Raw genomic sequence first — 20,903 nt, forward strand, 5'->3', positions numbered from 1 at the left:
AGCAAAGAGATAGTGCCTCCCATGGTATTTTRGTATCTGTGATAGTCAACAACTGAGAAGGCTCCTCCAGCTGAAACTTCATGAGCCCACAATGGATATGTCCCTCAGCAGTGGACCTGTGCACTGTTATACTCCCTGTAGTCTTTCCTTCTGGACTCTTGGCGGTATTTCCTGGACAAGGTTCTGAGTCACCCAGCTGGAAAAGGAATCAGGTTCAGGATTGACTGATCCCAGGAGGACCCCGTAGTTTATTCTGTCCTTTCTTCTGACATTCCACATGGCGGATATATTGTGTTTATGGAGTACTTGCAGGGACACATAATTACAGAAGCAAATCATTCTTTTGGCATGGCAAGAAATACAGTCATCTAGATAAAAGACAACACAGCTCACATTCCTGCCTTCTTTTCCTTGCTGTTCTCTTAAACATCCCTTATTCTTAAATCAGTGCTTCCTGTGTCCAGGATGTCCTTCAGGAATTCTCGGCTTCTTCTATGAATGAAGGAGTCTTCGCTCCTCTCTCATGCAAAGCCAGTTTCCTTTTTCCTTAGCTGTCACACAGTCACCCATCCCCCACCCCTTTTTCCCCTTGAACCTTTCCATCCATTTCTCAGAGAAATGCAAACAAACATGAGGCCATCTGGTTATATTTGTAGTATGTGCATGGATAAACTTCAAGAAAATAGTGTAATAAGTTACCCACTGAATGGAAAATAGAAGTCTAAATGCTCACCAGCTTACATCCGGCACAAGTATCAATCAACGTGCTCCAGCGGATCTGCTCCAATGTACCCCCACTGTGGATGCGAGCCAAAATCTGAAGAACACAAACAGCCCATTATCAATCCATTAGGCCTCACTGACTGAACTATACACATAAAATCTTGTTTAACATGCATACTGCTGCCATTCCCCAGCAGAGATAATGAGATTACATGTGCTGTATCACTCAGACCAGAAACTTGTCACATAGTAATGAGTTCCTTCTCTCTGCCCACAGATGCAAATAAAATACCTAGTTTTTCCTTTCCTATATTAAGAGGTAGTCAGCAGCCAGGCTGAAACTTGCTCATGAAAATGCTGGCACCCACCACAGCACCCAGCTAATACACATTTGATGATTCATTGCTAGTTTTGCCTGTCACTTTGCATGACTTGTGAGGCAGCACACACAATACAGAATGTGGCCTACCCTGCAGTGTTATGTGTTATGGGGAAACTGGAAAAGTAGCATCCCTCCCACATCTGCAGGAAAGTTATTTTCAGAATATAWAAAAAAAATTCTTTCTTCTCTTTTTAGAACCTGTGGGTGTTCTATAATCTGATAATGAGTTGCTCATTCTTTTTCTCAATGCAGAGTACTTCTCAGAGAGTTGACTGAATATTTGTGGAGTTTTGATGGATTATAACCTTAACGAGTGCATGAAAAAGAAAGGCTGGAGAAGCAATAAGCACTTTTTTTGTTTGGTTGGCTGAATAATGTGGTTTCATGATAGCTTTGYCCCATGCAAATTTCCAACTTGTTAGACTATTGGTGTAGATGTTTACAATTGACCGATGATCATATTAGTGTAGTTCCTTATATGCTTTTTCAAAAGTGTATCTCCACAAACAGGCATAGTGAGCTGTATATCTATTCATGTTAGGAAAGATCTCAAAAATGATGTGCTTCTAAGACAAAGGGCTCAGCTCAGCAGGCAAGTCACCATAGTTACTGCAGTTGCCATTCACACCTGACCCACGGTAACAATGTGCATGTTTTTAGCCCATACTAAATGCAGAAAATCAAATGCAGTTTGACTCTCAGTGAAAGAGGGTGTCCATATCAGCAGTGTGAATATCAGCTAGGAGTGCACACAGTTACTGCACCTTAGGTGACAGACAGCCACTGCTGAACCATGCCAACTTCACAGTGTGTCTGAAGGAAATGATATTTCCCCACTGAGAAGAACATGGACCACTTTTCTCAGAAAAAAGCTTCAGGGGATAGGGTTTTTTTCTTTCTCTGCACGAGCTTTCTCTCCTACCAAATGGGGGATTCACTGGTACTCCACATCAACGGTGCCAGTCTGCAAAGGAAGACCCAGACGCGGCTGTGGCATCCAGTGAAACACCTTTGCAAGGATTCAGAGACTCACCAAGGGGAGGGCAGAAAGCTTCCCTCTGAGCATCCAGATTCAGGCCCATAAAACTGGCCAGAAAATTTCCCCCAGTGAATTCCACGCTGAACCCATCTCTTGAGGCCATATCAGCAGAACAGCACCATGTGCACAAAATTTCCCTCAGATGTATTGTACAGTGCTTCTGCATCCTGGACATTACATTTAAGAATACAAATGGAGCATAAGTGGTTCATATGCCTTGTGTTGGTTCCCTGATTTGGAATGATGGTTGCCTTTTGTGAAAAAGGAAAAAGATGCCTTTGTAAAAGTCACCGGCCTAAAATTCTGCTGTGCGATATTGCTGTGCAAATGGCATTCTTCGTTTTAGTGGGGGAAGCCCTGCTATAAATAAAAGAAGAATCTAGCTGCTCATTTTTACTTTTTGATGTTGGATTGCTCTACATCTTGCTGAAGAGCTGGAAAGGTAAAAATATGTACAAAGGAACGGCCAATTTATGCCCTAGATTTTAAAGCAGAATAGCTCATTGATCTTGTCTGGTAGTTTTGCTTAAAATTCAGTGGTACAATATGTCTCAGAGCCTGGAGAGATGAGTGAATATCTGTATAGCTTGCGTGAGCTAAGGAGGAAAAGGAAAAAAAACCCTCCCATTACAGTATAGAGTGGTTGTCTTTTCAATTATGGATGAAAAGATGAGTATGACCCTGAGGGGCTGGATTCAGACAGAATAGAAGGGGGGGAAGAACCCTAAAAACAAGCAAAATCTTTACTAAGAGATGATTAAAAGGCAACATAAATGTCTGCAAGTGTTTTGAAGAAGGGAGCACCATGGAGGGGAGAAAATGATTATGGTGGTACATGGTATAATGGTATTAAATTAACAAAAGGAAAAGGTCTGTTGAATATCAATAAAACCCTTTCTGTTTTCCTGTGCCATCATCTCCCACGGGAAGTTGTAGGAGCCCCATCATTTGAGCCCTCATGAATGACTTGGGACAAGAAGATGTGTTTTAAGGCACTTTACTGCGATGTTCAGGGATGGAACTATTGACCTGGTGGCTCATTTCCCTCTTTCCCTTCCCTGAGTTTCTGCACCATTAATGAAAGTAAAATTAAAGACAACTGAGGTGTAGAATAGCTTCCACACAAGTGACAGTGCTACACCAGCAGAGAGAAGCACAAAGGTACTTCCAAACAGGTCAAAAACATCAATGGCTGCTAGCACACAGGGAAGGGAGAAACACAGAATGACTAGAAATTGCACAAGGAATGAGAATGGGATGGGTGAATAGAATGGACTTGCCCAAGGGAGCTAGCACACTCAGACAGGCGCTACCAGAGCAACATAAATGCAAGGCACGTGTGCCCTTGCGAGATTTCTTTGAGGACTGCTTTCAGTCACTCCGTAATTCCATCATAAGGAAATCCACCCCAAGTAATTAATAAGGCAAGTGGTTTCAGAAGAGCATGCTCAGAGTTTTCCCCATGGTTAGTCCATGTAGAGGTCTCATAAATTTCAAAAGGATGGAGATATGAACCCCCCATTTTTAATTTAGCACCAGGCAAAGTAGAGGTGCTGCTTACGCCTTCATAGGCCAATTTTTTTTCATGAGCTCCACATCCCCCAGCTTCCAGTTGAAGTAGCTGGAGCACAGAAGTAACTGGTGCTGTTGGGGAATTCAGCTGTTTGGAAAGGCCAGCTGGCAAAGAGAAGGGGAAAGAAGACACCTAAAAATGGGATCACTGGAGGAAAAGGCATGGAACCATATTCTGCAAATGAAAGGACAGAGCTCAACTGCAGGAAGAGTAAAAGGTTTTCTGACAGCTGCCTTTGAAACATTACAGGAAGGCGCACACATGCTTGGTAATACTCGTGATGTCCATTTTGTGTCTATAACCTAATTACCCACCAAGGGTCTGTGGGAACAAGAGAGAATTCAGGGAGAAAGATAAGGGGGCACAGGGGAAGAGCAGTACGTGGCAGCCAAAGCACATCACCCTTTTGCAACATGAGTAACGAACTAGCTGGTGAAGGCCAGACAGTTTGTTCCAGCTGCACGCAGAGGAGGGAGCGATATGGAGGTATCACGGTCCGCCCCGACCGCAAAGGGTTGCATCCCAAAAAATAATGGCTGCTCACAGACTAACTGTTGACCTATAGTACCCCCAGCCTCATTATCCCTGCTTACCATATTAAAAATCACGCCCTTTGCTGCATAATGATATGTAAATAAGGGGGGCATACCCCCAACAACCGCGCAAATGGCAATCTGGCCAATGAAGTATGTCTGCTGCGCTTCCACATCCCACCTTCAGCAACTATAAAACAGAGGACAGCTCACTAAAGTTTTTGGAAGGGAAGAAAATTGAACCCCCAACCTGTTCACCGGAGACTGCTGACGAGCGAGCCTCCTTCTCCCTCCCCCAAACAGGGACACCTCTTTGGTAAGACTTGCGCCTCCGACAAACGTCGGACACTACCCGGGAAAATATATTATTATTGAAAGCGCTTAATTGTTAGTTTGAGCTCATAGAAAGAAAATTTGTAGCAGCAAGTGCATTTATCAATGGCAATTCCGAACCTGTTGTATCTGTCGCTTTAATAAAATCTTATTCTTTTTACTTTGCGAAACTGACCCAGGGAAAGTCCTCAAACGGGGGGCTCTGGCAGGCAGACATAAATTATAAAGATAAGGAAAGGCCTTCCATCCCTCCGTTTCACGCGACAGGGTCCCACACCAATTTTCAAGCATTAGCTGGCTAAGCCCCACAGCATGTTGATGTGGCAGAGGAGTCTCACCTTCCTCAGGWGCTGGGAACACTCAGGACACAAGGGGTTGCACCATTACTTTGGCCATGGCCATGCCGAGTGCCGGTGTCAGAGCTGGAATCAGAACTTCCACTTCTGAGCRCCCAGGCTGCTGCTCGAAGTCCGAATGCAGTCACAGGTCCCTGTTTACGAAGAACCCTTAAGTTTATGTGTGTACTTGAAACTCCATCCGTCARTAGGACATCATAACATGTTTAAAGTTAAGCACATGCTCTAACGACTTTCTTGAATAGAGTGTCTAACTACTAAATGGCATGAAATATTCCACAAGGTCAACCCAATAACTATTTTAAGGGAAAAAAAAATTCTTTTGAAATAGAGTCCTTCAGCACTAGATTAGAAGGGCCTGGGAGCTGCCTAGGTGTCTAAAGGAAGCACTGATAGGAATCCGACCATTTTGTTTTGCTGAAATTTCAGCTGAACCCTTTGTCACTGCACAGAATCATTTGTTCATTCACTTTGCAGGAACACTGTGCCAGAAAGGACACTAAGGGAAAATGTAACTAAACAACAATAGAGCTGCTCTGCTTTCCTGAAAAGAACCTTGAATATAAACATAAATTTTATCACAGGAGTGTGGCCAATAGCTGATGAATAAAACCATTCAAAAAAGAAAGAAGTCATACATTGTTTTTAAAGTAAAATAAAATAATCATATGGCAAATTGCCTCTCATCAGGATGGCAGAGAAAACCAATTTAATTTCTGTAATATAAGACAACAATGATTATTAAATCTCATGAAAATAATTTCAACCACCTTAAAAGTAGGCTATAAATGCTAAGTATTTCATGTCAAAAATTAACATATGAACTTCAAATCTGTGCACCAATTCAAAATCTGATTTAACAAACTGTTCTTATTAAAGTCAATTGGAGAGCTTTCCATTATAGAAACAAATGAAATCTTAACTGTACATGAAATAAATAATTTTTTCAAAGACTAGGCAGAATGCATTAACTTAACAAGMAATGATCTAAATTATATATTAAACTCAATTATTTTTATTACTACTTTTCAATTAAGGTGACATGATTAACTCCATTTTTATTAGAGTTTCAGTTCTGATCCTACCTGTCTCAACTTTGATATCTTCTTGGGGGAAATTGTTCAGAAAGATATTGTAAYTGAGGCTGTTCTCTGGAGTTCTAACAACAGAGAGCACAAAAGTCGGTAGTGAAGAACAAAACAGTATTGCAATTACAAGGCAGATTAGAGATGAGGTGCTTTCCATAAGCTTTGGCAGCATTTTGAATGGAAGAACATGAATTTACTAAGTTTTAAGAACACAGTTGTTCTGTTCTTACCCAGGTTAATCCTATGGTTAAATTTCTCTCAAGGTGAAATTACCACTCACTTTTACACCATGTGTTAGTATTTACCAAAGATCTGGCCCAGTATAAAATACACTAGTTATTTCTAATGAGTAGACTCTGSATGAGGCCCACTTGGCCCCATAAAGGAGATCTCATTGATGTTAGTATTCTCAGCCTTTGGACTAGTTCACTGACTTCATGCAACTGGTTATTTCAAAGACATTTTCTCATAGCATCGCCTCTCTGTATATAGGAAACAAATCGCATGGCTCTGATTTCATATTTGTATACTTGAGTGGGTTTTTCTTCTTGAAGTGTTCCCTTTTCTTCATATCGTGCTTTTTCTAATGTAATTTCTCAYGACCAGAAGTCATGTCTTTAGCATTTTTTTTTTTTTCTAAAGCTAGTAAGATATGAAAGTTCCTTGGGAATCTGTTTCTAGTGCTAGAGAGCCATGAAAGGAGGCTTCACTAGCACAGCGCATCTCAAAAGGTTTTACTATAATTGAAAGTCAGCTTAGAAAATTTTTGAAAGATGTGGTCTGCATATTCTGAAAAACAAATGCARAAGTTAGAAATGTTAGTCAGATCTCGTTTTCACTAGGGAAGCTTCACTGATTTCATAGAAATGCCTTTGAATCTTTGCTTGACAGAGAACTACCAGATTTGAGTCACTATCTATCTCCTTCATGCATAGAGCTCCGCTAGCACGGGTGCAGAATGAAAGCCTCCGTAGGCTCAATATTGTGTTCACACTCCATGCCTATCTGCTTGGAAGAAACCACATGATACTGTGTCTGTGCCTCAGTGTAAGCTTTTTGTTTATTCATTTGATGAATTTCTTTGAGTTTAAAGAAAGAAATTAATTTTACTTATTCCTCTATGTGATCATTAGAAAAGCTTTTAATGAACACAGTAAAACCCAACTAATTATCACAATGGCATTTAACTCTAAATAAAATTGACAGGAAGCAAGAATATGATACATATAATTTTGCACAGTTTATTAAAACACATCTATCACTTTTTTTCTCCTAAAGAAACCTGATCATATTATTCTATGATAATTTAGCTAATATTTTTTTCTGTGCGTTTAATATTTAAGTGGCTTTTACTGATATTAAAGTCATAATGCATTTTATGGAAATTACCTTGCATTCTAATTACTTTTCTTAGTGAGGAATGGTAAATAGAATTATCTTGTTATGCTTGTTGTAGATGAAAGCRAAGAAATATTTAATGACAAGAGACTGCTAGCAGAAAAAATTCCATATTCACTCTGTTTTTTTTAAATGAGTCCATTTTGCCATCAATTCAGAGATGTGCAATTCCCAGAACTACTAGTGGGAACCATGTATGTGTGTGAACAACAGAAAAGGCTCTAAATGGCAAGTTGGATGCTTTTAACGTCAGAAGTTCCCTTTTCTCCTGTGGTCTGCCTTTCCAGCTCTAGTCGGAGGAGAGTTAGGAGTTAGACAATTAGCTACCTCAAGTAAGCAAGAAACACAAACAACTATGTCCTTGAGCCAAAGCCACCCCATGCTTTTAGTAAATTAATCCACTGTTAGAAAGCTATCAGTCATATCTACGAAAAAGGGAAGGTGAGGTCAAGGCCTTTGTAAAAGTTAACCCCTCTCCTTATCCTTTTTTTCCAGTTCTTTATAGGAAATATATTTACTGACCAGAATAATGAAAGGATTAATTGCTGAGAAATAAAATTTCGAAGGGGGGAAATTCTTTTGATGAACCTTTATAARGGTGAAGGTCTCCTTCAGCATTAGCACTATCTGAACTTGACCACCCATCTCCTTTGAGGAACAGTCATCTTTTGGGGGACATTAGAGAGGGTCTTGCTCCAGAAAAATCATATGGGCCTCAGAACATCTGGAAGTCTCTCAGAAAATCAAAACGCACCCTGACTCTTTTACTTAATTTGGATAACTTCATAACAATCAAAGAGCTGTCCCCAGAGCAGCAACATGCAAAGTGACACAACAGAAAATTAGGCAGAAAAGAAGAAATAAGTGAATATTAACACTAACAAATGAGGAGATTTCAGGTATCCCTGTTTTTCCGTAAGGTTCCAAAACTTTCACAGGCTTTGCGTTTTATTTGACAGCATATTTTTTTTTCCCAGGGACTCTCTTTTGCACAGGTACCAGGGTTTTCTTATATCCACCCAGATTTACAGGCACAGAGGTAGGAGGTATGCTGCAGGTGCTTTGTTTTCTGGGTGGTTATAAAATCAGGCAGTTCCACCACCAATGCCACCCATGTAAACTATACTAAACCAGTTAGCTCAAAGCATCTTTTAGCCAGGTATATACACAATTCTTTCAACCTAACTTTTCTGCTCAGCTTAAGCAATGCTTCCTTGTAACTAGAGACAGCTTCAGAGCAAAAAAAATGTAAGTGTGGATGAAGATCTGAACTTCACAAATCTTTGAGACTCTGGAGCATGAGGCAATGATGTGGGACATCTTCTTCAGTCTTGCTGCCATGTCACRGTCTAAGATGCTTTTTGAAATGCTGTTGCCACAAGTACAGGTCTGACTGAGGACCTGGAGATTTCTTGCCTCGTGGGTGAGAACCGCCCAGAGGAATTGGGCTGTCTCCTGGGAAAGGAGGGTGCTGAGGGTTTTCATGTATCTAAAGGACTGATCACTTTGCTCCTCCACATCTCTTAACCTCAAGGTCCAACATGTTCTGTTAGCATCTCCAAAGTCCTAAACAACAACAACAAAAGATTATCATTGCTCTCATTGATTTTATTTTTAATCTTCTGTTCTAGTGATTTGAGAGTATTAAGCATTAAAAGAAAGTACATGGGAAATGTAGAGTTAAGTTTTAACTCACAATGAAAATGTAAATTCAGTTTAATTGAAACATTCTGCATCCCTTTTAAGTGAATTGTTCTGTTTAGGGGAGAGATTCTAGTTCTACAAATAATATATATTTCAAAATCTTCTAAGTGCTTTTTTTTCTATTTGAAATGAACACTAAATGAAATTAATTTTTTTGAAATTTTATTTTTCAGCTTACCTTTTTTATTTTTTGAACAGCAAGCAAAGCCATTATTTATCCACCTGTCTGTCATCATTGGAAACACCACTGTTGAGTCTAACGGGGTAATCCAGTCTACAGATCTGTTTATTCCTTTTTAGCCAAACCATCTTCTGAAACATCTATCACAGTTGTACAAACAAATAATTACAATGGCATTTCACTGTTATCCTAAGGATCAGATTATCAGAGTAGAATATTTAGAAAGGTCAGTGTCTCATATATAATGAACAGGCAAAAATAAAGCCACCATGGAATGTCATTAATATTTACTGCAAATGCAGTATAACATTCCGAGTTTGCCATGCACATTTCTCCCTGTAATAGAACGTTTCTAAAATGGATTAAATCCTGATTTTATTTTACTACTGTACATATTACAAATGCATTTAATTTTAAGTGACAAAATAAAATGTAGCATATGACATCCTAATCTGATGTATAGCAGTTTCACCAGCAATCCTGTATGAGATACATCTTTCTTTGTAAAAATGTCAGCGTTGCCTGAGTTAGCTCAACAGGGCCATATATTCCAGCAGCACTGCACCTGAGTCCTATGACTTAACCAAACATTAACTAAACTGAAGGTATCTCAACAGGAGAAAGAAAAGTGATTTGAAAGAGATTTGTTTTATAAGGCATAAAGAACACTCTTCCTATGCTCCATTTTATTTAAATGGATAGAGGAAAAAATGTATGTAGTGCTTTTGAAGGTCCATCGGAAAACTTGCCATTGACTCAGGATGAGCAGTGAGAGAACAAACATGATGTAGCTGTGTGTCAAAGGCACAGTCTTGTTTTGGAGGTCACTGGGTATCTCACTGATGGAAAACAAATAAATGAGTAATAAAATTAACTGAATGATTGGGTTATGGGCATTATTCTCTCCAGAACCCTTCAGAGGTTTCAAAGTGTTGACTTCAGCAAGGCAGAATCCTCTCAGGGCATCATGACCATTACGACCTCTTTTCTCTCAAATTATGTTATTCCTGAATAACAATTATGGAAATTAACTTATTAGTGCAAATTGATACATGATGCTGGGCCAGCAGGAATGACTCTTCTATATTATTTTATTTATTTATGCTGCAGCACCAGTTATACTGCAATAAAGAGAGACTGACTATATCATTAATGTGCAGGGATATTTAAGTTATGGATAGACAAAGGAATTCATCTGTGCGAGATTTACCAAAGAAACATCAGGGACTATTCAGCTGTTGTCTGCAATTGGCTGTGGCTGAAAGGCAAAGAAGTGGTTTTCCCAACACAAAGCCCAAGAATTTGGAAATGACATTTGCTCTTTGAGCTTCAAAATGAAATCTTGTTTGTTTGAGACCATTCATGCCATCTTAAAATGGCAATTCAGTTTCGCCTCTTCCTCTTTGTTCACGTTTTCCCTCACTCACCTCTTTTCCACCAAAATTTGAGAAGGAGAAGGGCAAACTGGGGAGCAGAAAAGAGCATGTAAGCTTCAGGAATGGGGAAGATTAAAAACAAGAGACAAAGGAACTGTGGACTGAGGCCTGGGGACCATGAGCTCTTYGGGCGTCTTTGAGTCTTGTCCTGGTGCCGTAGCGGTGCTTCCGTGCCCACGGGTGCTACCTGCCGGGGCATGCGTCGCAGTCCTCCTGCAGAAAGGCAAACCTCTCCGTCCTTCCTGCTGACCAGCACCCCTTCACTGGGGAACGTCCACACGCACAACCACTCCAGAAAAACATGACCCAAAAAAGGAGTGTGAACACCCACTGGCATAAAACCCATGATTAATTTTCTGCTATTTCACCCCCTCTGATGTTGGCTCCCCAAAAGGCCAAAAGGAAAGTCTGAGCAAGAATTAAGAAGCTTTCAACACGGACAGCCATATTCACATGTAAATTCTTGTCTGGAAGACTTGAGATTAGAGACATTGCCATGGGACTGAAGTGACCAGTCCTGAGCCTAGAATAAGAAACCTCAAATTGGCTTTGCAAACATGCGTGTCATGCTTGTGCAGGAGCCATTCTAATCTATTCTGTATCATTCCAATTAATTTGGGAGCAGCCCCTTAGGCTTAAATATGTTTACATCAACTGTTTGACAAACAATCACACATAATGAGGAGAAAAATAAAATTCAAAATATGTTCATATGGGGGAATGGAAGCTAAATTTGTCAAGAAAAATTAAAAAGCTATTTCAGCTTCTTTCACATTAATGCATGGAAATACACTATGAGCAGCTGTAAAACAAATTTTAATGATATGTCTCCAAGTCACACTTAAATCTCTTGCAAGTTTTTACAATGGCAGCATTTTGATTTTTTCTTTTTTTTTACCCTAGAGGTTACAATAAAAATATTTCCTTTCTTTTTGTCACATTTCACATGAAAATCCTCAAACTTTAAAATTAAATCTTATCTGAAAATTAACAAAATAAATTAACAAAACCTTTAAGTGTTTCACAAATAAAAGAAAGAATAAATTATTACACTTTGCTAGTCAAAAATCTTTAATTTAAAAAACAGTTAATTTTCTTTAATTTCATTGTATTTGCATTTGTTATTGAGTATTTCGGGAAAAGTCTGACTGTTTGCAAATTTTGCCTGGCTATACCTCTAATGATCCCTGGCAGCACATAACCCCAGCTGATCATTTCAGCCATTAAGAGGAATTTGGGTGTCCGTGTTCATTTTTCCCTGCCTGTCTGAAATGTACCCAGGAGGAAATGAGGGGCTTCCAAGGAGGACTGGCTATGCCAACTTTCTGATCAATGTATGCATCTAGAACTGTGAAAAAGACTGCTTCACAGCAAAAAACTGAACCCTATTTATATGCAACAGTATTAAATCAGGAATCTCAAGAGAAAAAACAACTCACAAAAGAGCCAGGCTCTGCTGGTTAGAGATTTAACAGATTCACAGCCTTGGAGCATAAGGCAAAGAGGCAGAGACACTATGAACRCTGGCTGGGACATTACACGGTGGTGTAAAAGGCAGAGTGTCTTGCACAACACAGAAATTAAAATGCTCATAGGTTTGGGAAGTTCCCGGAAAACACCGAGCTGCTCCGCAGTGCTGCGTCAGGGCTCAGATGCCCTGTCTTCCCTCAAGGCTGCGCAGGGACACCAGTTGCCCCATGCTGCAGCCTGACCCCACTTGAAGCTGAGCAAAATCACTTTTCTCAAAGAGGAAGAAGGCATGGAAACTTATTAGCCCACATCCAGTCTCCAGATCGCTGAATCAACACCTGCTGGGTGCCCTGAGGCTGGGCTGCCCCCAGCCTTCTCCATCCCCAAAACAAGGGCGGAGGCAAGTGCTTATATAAAGCACAGCATAGCAGCCTCTCCTGCTTGCTTGAGGGGGCACAGGAGGAACAGGGGTTAAAGAAAGGTATTTTGTACAGTCTTAAGTATTGCTATTGTGCAATGTTCAGTTTAGCTCCTTTTATAAGGGCAAAGAAGAATAAGGGAATTTGCAGCTTTTAATGGGCACTTATGCTTGAAGCTAGTTTTGTGCTGTTTGAATCAGGATAATATCTGAAACTCTCCTTCCTGAGCCCTTTTTTTCTCTCTTTGYTCAAATGGTAGCTTTCTGAATAATTTTAAGCTATCAGAAAAACAAATGTCATGGCTTTTCTTTCTTTCTCAGTCCTGATAAATAGATGTGAGTCTGCTGACAAAGAATTGCAATGAGCTGAGATATCTGTTAAACTTGCACTTCTCTTCTTTTAATCTCTCATCCTCTCTGATTGTGGTTGGAGCTAAGCCAAGTCCCAGTAACAAAAATAGCAAAGTAGAAAGTTTTCCAGGTTGAGGCCTTAAGTACAAGACTGTTACTGTCTTTTCTTTTTYAGAGGGCTTTCTTCTTGCAATTCCATGAAACTTTCAGCCTCATCCACTGGTGTATGTCTTTGAAAAATCCTTGTTATTGTTTTAACTCTGTGCCATTGTTTTAGCATTAGTTCAGAGTTTTACAGATAGATCTATTTACTTTGGGTCCTTTCCTCACCTGTAGAGCGTGAGTTGTGTCTATTTTAAGTTTAGCAGTATCTCTGGAATTCCCCAAAACCTGTGGGAGAAGCAGCAAGTTTGAGAGTACTGTCTAGGTTACATTTTTATTCTTCCTATATCATGCAAGTGTTCAGAAAAGTTTTCATTTCCTTCAGCACCCCAGTCCAGGGCCAAATAATGCCAACAGTGTTACTTTTCCCATCTGTTTCTCTATATAACTGGATTTCTTAGGCTGTGGATTGTCTGTGAGCRTGTGCTTCTGTAGAGCTGGCCCGAGTGGAGAGAGCTGGTCTCATTYGCTTGGGCTTCTAATCATTGCCCATTTATCACTGTTATGGTAGCAACAAAACAAAGCCTAATTCCTCCTCCTAGGACAGAAATATGGATTTAGGTTGGGAGGCAGAGATGGTTTTATACTTTTCTGTTTGCACTGGTACRGTATAGCACGTATGCCTGGATCACACAGTGTAGTGATGTAGCAGCCCAGCACCCCTTGCCCTAGGGGGGGTGGTGTCTGCCCTCCTGAGATGGGGGGAAATAGTTGTGAAGTTGGAAAATGAGAGTTCTGACCTGAGGACGTGGCTCCAGTTAATGGATTTGGTATTACATGTAAATTATTGCTAATATAAGAAAGTGGAAGACAATTTTTAGCTATTAATGAGGACAAGTATGAGGTAATTATTTCTTGTCAGTCTTAATGAGAGAATGCAGGGAATGTGCCAATGGATTAGCACTTTATTTCATGTCCCCGCCTTCACTGGAATGAAACTCCGTGTTGGAGCAGGAAAGATAACATAGGATGAGATGGRAAAATAAGCTAAAAATCAATGTTTTGCAGGCATCTTTAAGAAACAAGTGTTTAATAAATTTAAAATGTGCAAGTGTTTGGCATTTGTTTTATTTATACTTTTTTGTAACACGTTCAACATGATCTTGATCTGAGGAGGAACAATGAAATTACAGCAAGTAATTTGTTGATAATAAGCTCTGTCTGGTTTTTGTAATTAAAAAAGTGATTAAGAAAGGCTAAGTCATTAATGCTTGAACTGTTGCTGCTGGGGTATGCACAGTAGCACAATTTATAAACTTTCAGCAGAGGGATTTATTTAATTACTGCCTCTTTTTCAAGAAACTTCTTTCTTTATGGAATTTATGTAATGTGAGAAATAATAGACTGATATTTTGAGTAGAGAAGAGAAATCACTCTAATAAAGGCCAGTGCAATTGTAAAACTCGACCTTTTACACAGAGGATACAACTGCCGAATCCTGCAGCTCAGCTGCTTCTTACTACTTTTGCCAGGTTCATTATCCTAGAGGTAGATGGTCAGGTTTGGCAGGTAGCTAGATAAGCTGTGGAGAAGCCACAGCCCTCTGTAGTGGAAGCTCTTCCTAAGGAACAACTTGGAGGGCACATTTCAGTGGACTGTTGCCTTTTGCACATGTTGCAGAGTACCTGGGCTCTTGTTCCGCTAAAGAATTTAGATTTGTGTTTCAGATTAGGTATCGCAAGAATCCAACAGGACCCGATGCTCAAGCTCCTGTCTCCAGTCTCAGAAATAAAGACATTTTTCCCAGGTATGTTTGGTTTGTCTCTACTTCCCAGCTCCAGACAAATGCAGAAGCACCAGAAGAAAATGGGCAGGTCTTTTGATATTAACCCAAGCAGAAAGTACAGGACTTCTTTTCATCCCATGCCACAGAAAGGTGCAGGCTGGTATCTCACTACCCCAAACATGAAAGAGATCTTGAGATAATATTTAATATTGCCTCTAAGCTCCAGTGCTCTGTCTGTGCTGGGTCTCCATGCCTTTTGAGTGTTTCACATAAAACAGGATACGTGTACCAGACTGCGCCTGAGGAGAGAAAGGGCTGTGAGTGTGTAGGGGGAGGAGGGTGTATCTCTTTCTCCATCTGTGGGAGGGAAGCCAGCATCATAAATCAGCTACAGCTGCTTCAATGCAAAAATATTGTTTCAAGAAATTATTTTCAGGGCAGAAGACCACCGCTCTTTGCATTTCATGACATTTATAACTTGCAGAAGGCTTCTTGAAAATTAATTCTTTAATTTTGTCACAGATGTCACAAAGTTCACATTTTCCATTGTTTTACCTTAATATTACAAGGCATGGAATAATGGGAAAAACCTCTACTACTTTAATGAGCAGTAAACAGACAAGGTAAAACAGACATCTCTCCACATATAATACAGATATCTAGATAGATATAAATATTAAATATATTTATATATAGTTTTATCATGTAAACCCATCTCTCAAGCCATATTGTCAATGAAAGCTGGATTGTAGTGGGGTTTTTGTTTGGTTGGTTTTTGGTTTTCTTTTTTTCCAGGTCCAGTTTAGGTAGAGATAGATTTAAGTTTGGGACTGAATTATATTGGGGCTGATGCTGTAGTTCTGAAAACCCACTTTCAGAACAATTTGGTTCAGAATTTTTTGTGATTATTATTTGTGAAATTATTTCCCTGCTACAGTGAAATCAATTAAGATCTATCAAACTTCAAGGAAATCACTTTCTACTTGGTAATGCCACCTAAGGAGAGCCAGAGGCTTTAAAATTTATTATTACCCTTGCTGAGCAGCAGCCTGGCTCCTAGGTTAGTCTTGTAAAAATTATGAAATGGTGTCAATAGAGGTCTTATATTTCCTGCACAAGGATACTCTATGAGATGATGAGAGAATACCAGGAAACAAAGCTTTTGCTTTAGAAAGATTTACAGCTGCTGCTTCATACCATAAGTCAACACTGAATAATTAAAAGACTTGTAATTAAAGGCTAATTTAGTATTGATTGTGTCCTAGAGCAAGGGGGCCACTTCACTGTTCTCACACCATCCTGCGAGAGCTTCATCAGCCAGACAGCGAGAGTGCAATTATCCTACGTAGCCGTCAGCAATGGGCCGCTGTCTCCTCAATTCCATTTCTGGGGGCTCCACAAGTGCCTTCACAGGATGCATTATCAGATTGTGAGGAAAAGTGATTATTTTTATAAGGCCTTCAATATCACACATCCCCTTAGAGCACTCAGTGCTCCAGATATAACTGTCAAGTCTATTTAATTTGGGAAGGTGAGACTCCTTTTGTTTATGTGCTCTCTCTCTTTATGGAGATTTTTACATGATTCAGGATGCTTCCTGTGACTGATAATTTTGGAGTGAGCACCTCTCTCAGGTGTCTGTGGCTGCTGCCTCTGTTGAGACCCCTGTAAATGCATCAGTTGTCTTCAGGAAAGCGTGCAAGAAGAGTACTGAGTGGAGCTGTGGCATTTTCTTCTGAAACCAGCTTGGCTTCTCTGGAGGCCACATCCACCTGCATGTGCTCTGTGGAGCTGCCCATCTCCCTGAGCACTCTAAGCTTGGAGTCAAATGATGGCATTTGGCTCAGCTGCATGAAATGCAGAATGACTGTCATGGTCTGGTGAGAAATCTGTACCAAACAGAGTAATTTCTGTTTAGGAACTTTGAGTTTTGTGTCTGTCCATGAAACGGTTACATTTCCATGAACGAGCAATTTGCAGGGTGAAAACTGCTTTTCAGAGAAAATTCAGAACTGCCTTCCAGCTGGAGGAATAAATGAGAAAGGGAAAGCCATGGGTAACTGCTCTCCAATCTACAGATCCATGTGCACCTATGCAGCCATGCACATAATTTAGCTAGCCTTTCTGAAAGTGGAAGATTTCAGTTTGCTAATGTGCACAGAGCACTTATTCATCAGTACACTGGCAAACAGGAAAAAGACCACGTATTATAACATGGCAAAGCCAGCTGTCAAAATTCAGGAAGTCGCATTTCTTTCGATGACACCTTCATGATCCTTCGATTAAATTTCACTGTCCCTTAAGTAGTATATTGCCACCAATCAATTGATTTTTTTTTCTTCTAGAATCTCATGTGCCTCTCGTATGCTTCATATATCATAGAAATAGGTCATATTTAATATACTGAATCATAAACATTAGAGATGGAAAATCTCATTAAGTCATCAAATTCATTCCTTTGTCAGTGAAGAAGTGTTCCCACATAGAACAGAATTTAATTTTTAACATATCTTCAGCCTTCAACTGTTTCTTTTCAGAGGATATTCCACAGAACACATTTAGTCCTTTGCTATCAGTGATTTTTATGATAATCTAAATTTCCTGTTTAAAACTTTATTCTACAACTTTTAATTATGTCTCTAAATTGCTCTTTCTACATCTAGAAAAGTAATATTTGCAGGTAATAATTATAACCCTTCTTTCCAGCACTGCTCAAAATTGAAAAAAATGTGGCTAAATATGGAAACTATTCTGAAATATCCCCTTGTCATTTGTCTCCAAATACTCCCCAACTTGTTTTTCAATAGTGATTTTTTTATTCAGACTTTCAGAAACTGAAATAATCACCTTTAATCTTGAAAAACAGCTTTTGCTTAATGGAATTGTTAATTACTTTTCAATAATCTTTATAATGAAAAAAACTAAGCCAATATTTTCCCATAATTTTTTTTTTTTTTAGCTAAGACTTTGGACAAGAACAATTTTCAGTGCAATCTCTGCTTTGTTTACATATTTAGCCAAATATGTGTTTTGAACTCCTTCAGACATTCCAGATCAATTCTTTTATGCGTCCTATGGCTGATGTGATGGTTTTCAAAAGGCAGAAAAACTAATAATTCCAACAGTGGTGACAGTCCCTTAGGCATTAACAGTTATGGGGAACAAAGAGACACTTTCTGTGAGATCCCAAGTGATTTTCTTTTTCCAGTGAGTACGAAGCCCAAAGAGATGCTTACTGCCACAATCTACTGTGGTAGGTGACATGCTAGGATTTATTTACATTTTATTTATGCTACACAAAAATGGAACAATGCTGAATCACAGGGTGGGACTAAGCGTTCCTTAGTTTTTCTGTCCATGAGGGACAGCTGGGGACAGGAGACAGAACCAAATCTGATAAACCTTATACCCTTCAAACCACTTTCAAGATAGGCTATTTTCTGACATCATTGGTTGCTCAGATAATATAAAGCAACCAGTGTGACAACGACAGAAAATATAGATTAATGTACAGGTCTTTTGGGGTTTTAGCCAAAATGTGGCCACAGAGGATGGCCTATTTACTAATTTGGATAATGCAGACCTCTTTCTCTTTTAAGGCTTCACACCACGTTATTGGAACCTTTGGCTGCCAGCCAAAGGGCAATTTCTGACCAGTTTCACTAATTTTCCCACTTGCAGCACTGCAGCTATTCTGCCTGACCTTTCAAATCAATTCATCTTGAGACACATTATTGACTAATTTCCTGAAATTCAGGTGAAATGTGCTCATTTTTAACCTTGCTCCTTCCTTACGTACTGAAATTACCTTATCCTCTGGTGCTAACCGCCGTTAGTAAGCAATCAAAATTCTTCACCAAAGGCTTTTCTATTTTATTTGCTCTTTTCATGCTGAATTCAGTGATGTATTTCATCTAATCCTGGTGCTTTGTCAACTTTTTAATAGTACTGGGAGCTTTAATTGCCTTATTATCTTCTCTACTGCAGTGAGGGTTTTTTTTTTCTTTAGCATTTCTATTCCCCTCAAGGAAAACATGGACGCTAGGATATTACAGGTCCTCCATTTCTTGGGATGAAGAAATCGCTCAGACCCTTAAGGACACCAGCCTCATCTCTCATCAACACTTAATCTGTTATGGCCCCTCTTCATCCCTCTGATAAATTTGCTTCTCAAGCAGTAAAGGCTCCATCCCCTGTATTCTTCAGATACAGTAGCATCATGTTGTTTGGTGTCCCTTTTCCTCTTTCCTGTAGCCAGGAAAGCAAAGATCTTCAGGCTAGAAAGCCAGCAAGCCCTTAGGATCAGGACTCTAGTCTAAAGAGGATGACGCTATGCTGGGAGACAGGCACTCAGGCTTCTGCAGCTTGCTTTTTACTCAAAGGTTGAGAAAAGTGGAAACCTGAACAAAGTCCAGCCCAGGGGACTTGACACGATGGCAAATCTGAAGTGCCAGTAGGCCTTTGTGTGGATGAATGGCACTTGGCATTGGGACAGAAAAGGTGCCTCATGTCCCAAGCTTGTGTGCACATATAGAAATGATCTTAGGTTTGGATACCTTGGTAATATTGTCATCCAAAGCATAGGCACAAAAATGGGTTTGGGTGACAAGGAGCAGTGCAGCTACTTCAGTGCTGGCCCTCTGGATTTCTTCCTTGGTTGTATTCTGCCTATCTCATCTCAGGTGGCAAAGTGACTTACCTGCTTGTTCCCCTCGTGTGTCCATTAATGGCATCAGTGGCAGGTCCCAGGTATGGTTGTCCTATTGCCTCCTGACTGTATGTCTTGTCGTGTCTTTGCTCTGGCTTTATCAAAACTAAATGGGTAGAGTGTCACAGATGATCACCTTCCAGACCAGACACTGAAGAGACGACAGCAGTGAGCTGGAGGACCAATAAGTTCAGAAATTCAGGATTAAAATCCTCTACTAACGTGCAAATGGATTTAGCTTTATTCACCTAGTTTTCCTGACATGTACTCCAGATTATACACTTGCTTCATGTGTCACCTGCAGACAGCTGTGCTGAACTGAGAATAAAATGATGAATAACATCCTAGCCTGAGTACAGCCGTGGAAATCATACATGAAGGAAAAAAACATATTCCCACTCGGAGCTATATTAACTGGAACTTCTGTGTTATTTATGTTTTGCCTCAGATACACACATATACCAGCAGAAAATATCTAGCACTTATAGTAAATCTACTGTACTCTGTTGTAAGCCTGGAAAAAAGTGTTGATTGATTTGCTGATCTGAGTTATTCAGCAGGAGTTGAAAGCTGGAGAGTTGTTGGTTTCTGCTAAAGTGAGTATTTTTCCCCCTGAATAAAAACATTTAATTTAAAGTTTCTCAGTGTTTGTACACATATTTGTGTTTCAAACACAGGAATTAAATGTCAGCAGAGCCAGACCTTCAGCAACAGTTGATGGCAATGCTGAAGTCAGTACAGCTATATTGATCTATACTACCTGAAGAATTGACCCAGAGTTGTTACTTTCCACTGGACGTCACATATGAGCTATACATAGGATTTCTGAGTGAACAGAAAAGAAAATGAAGCACGGAGAGTGACTTGAAACCAGCAACTATGTCTGAATAGAAAGCTCTGCCTTATTGCAAATATACCTATCTTTCTCATATAGTTCCAGTAGAAAAGATGTTATCTGGGGATCTAATGTCCCCATCATTCCTATCGGAAGCTGAAAGGGATCCTGTTGATTCAAAGATCAGTCTTGTGTTTGAAAATTGGTCTCTTTCTGTTGTTACAAGTGATGACTAAGATTACAGTAGCTAGAAAAATTTCCATTTTCTTGACAACAGCTTTACTGTGGGTAGCACAGGAGGAGTTTCTGCTCATTGCCCTGCAAATACCATATCTCGGCCTGAATGAGTAATTCAACTGCCTTCATTTTTTTCAGTAGCTTTTCTGTTACATGGACAAAAATATCTTAGGTTGCAAAGCATTTGAATTCTTAATCTAGATTTAAGGTTTATAGTTCAAATTTGAATTGGAATAAATCTATCTTCATT

General features: G+C 39.7%; 1 non-coding gene across 1 annotated transcript; it reads right to left on the reverse strand.

Moving 5' to 3' along the window:
• Positions 1-11,279: 11,279 nt before the first annotated feature.
• LOC112970983 lies at positions 11,280-11,383 on the reverse strand. The gene has a single exon (XR_003255213.1). It is a non-coding gene; the product is annotated as a U6 spliceosomal RNA (small nuclear RNA).
• Between the last annotated feature and the right edge of the window lie 9,520 nt (positions 11,384-20,903).

The sequence above is a fragment of the Apteryx rowi genome, unplaced genomic scaffold, assembly GCF_003343035.1.
Source record: "Apteryx rowi isolate R43461 unplaced genomic scaffold, aptRow1 scaffold_415, whole genome shotgun sequence".
Lineage (NCBI taxonomy): Eukaryota > Metazoa > Chordata > Aves > Apterygiformes > Apterygidae > Apteryx > Apteryx rowi.